This window comes from Anabrus simplex, chromosome 2 (assembly GCF_040414725.1).
Source record: "Anabrus simplex isolate iqAnaSimp1 chromosome 2, ASM4041472v1, whole genome shotgun sequence".
Taxonomy (NCBI): Eukaryota; Metazoa; Arthropoda; class Insecta; order Orthoptera; family Tettigoniidae; genus Anabrus; species Anabrus simplex.
In genome coordinates, this window is record NC_090266.1 from 28,229,045 (window position 1) to 28,230,847 (window position 1,803).

The 1,803-nt window shown below is 41.1% G+C and overlaps 1 pseudogene; it reads left to right on the forward strand.

The window, feature by feature from the left end:
* The first annotated feature begins 213 nt into the window (after positions 1–213).
* On the forward strand, positions 214–1,234 carry LOC136863444 (uncharacterized; annotated as a pseudogene).
* Positions 1,235–1,803: the final 569 nt, after the last annotated feature.

Here is a 1,803-nt window from a genome sequence, read left to right on the forward strand (position 1 = left end):
TAAATTGGCTGCATGACCAAATTGATTATTCTTGGAAGTACAGGGTGTTTCAAAAAGGAATTTACAACTTTGACAGCTCATAGTTATTTATTCACTTCAGTTACAGGCATGGTTTTGATGTCATCTTGACGGACAATAGATCAAGTTTTGACTCGCGTGGTACGCTAGTACAGAATCGCGCCACTGCAAGTGCTAGCGGCAGATGCAGCAAAGATGGCTGCCTTCACCGGGCCCGAGCGCGCTCGCTGTGTGTTTTGGTTTGATGAGTCGAAGTCGGCGACAACTGTGCAACGTAATTTTCGTACAAAGTATGTTAAAGATCCTCCTAGTAGGCCTACTATTTATGAGTGGCATAAGTGCTTTATTGAAACTGGATGTTCAGTAAGCCATAAGAAATCCTCTGGTCTTCCACGTACGTCTGACGATGTCGTAGAGCAAGTGAGACAACGCTTTGAGCACAGTCCTCGAAAATCGGCACGGCGTGCTTCTCGAGAGCTGGGTGTCGCGCATACGACTATTTGGCGTGATTTGAGAAAACGGTTACATGTCAAACCATACAAGTTCACAATGGCACAGCCACTAAAAAACTCTGATAAGATCGCTCGTAAGGACTTTTGTGTAGACATGTTAAATCGGTTGGAAGAAGACGAACATTTCATTGGAAAGATTATATTTAGCAATGAGGCAACTTTTCACTTAAGTGGTAAAGTTAATAGACAAAACTGCAGGATCTGGGGAAGTGAAAATCCAGTGAAATTGCTAGAACATGAACGTGATGGCCCAAAATTGAACGTGTTTTGTGCATTGAGCAAGAGCAACGTTTACGGGCCTTTCTTCTTCAGTAAGAAAACTATCAACGGAATAGTGTACCTAGATATGCTGGAAAACTTTTTAATCCCGCAGATTTACGCTGATGACTAAGAACTCAGCATACACATCATGCAAGATGGCGCACCGCCACACTGCCTCTCCGACGTCCGGGATTTCCTGAATGTACGCTTTCCGGGAAAGTGGATTGGACGTGGTGCACCAATTTCATGGCCCCCACGCTCACCAGACCTGACACTTCTTGACTTTTTCTGGTGGGGATTCGTCAAGGATACAGTGTTTGTTCCACCCTTACCGGCTTTTCTACCAGAACTCAGACGTAGAATCGCAATTGAACGAGTCACGCCTGACATGCTGCAGCGAGTTTGGCAAGAAATCGACTTCAGATGGGGTGTGTGCCCCATGACCGATGGAGGTCACATTCAACCTATTCTGGTAAAACTTGATCTATTGTCAGTCAAGATGACTCCAAAACCATTTCTGTAAGTAAAATGCATAAATAACTATGAGCTGTCAAAGTTGTAAAGTCCTTTTTGATACACCCTGTACTTGCTGAGACATGAAATAACAACTTCATTGCTTTAGCATGTAGATTAATCTATATATGTATATATAATAACTTGTCCTGACTGACTGACTGACTGACTCATCATCGCCGAGCCAAAACTACTGGACATAAAGAAATGAAATTTTCAGGATACATTTATATTACAATGTAGGTGCTCGCTAAGGGAGAATTTTTGGATATTCCGTCGCTAAGGGGGTGAAAAGGGGGGTGAAGTTTTTAAATGAATGTATCTATACCTCAAAACTTTAAAAGTTTACAGATGTAAAAATTGGTATTTATAATCTCTTTTAAAAATAAAGAAACACGTATATTTTTGTTTTTAGAAAAACCAATCAATGGGGAGTGAAAAGGAGATGAATTTTGAATATGAGTGTATCTATATCTCAAAACTTTAAAAGTTTACAGAT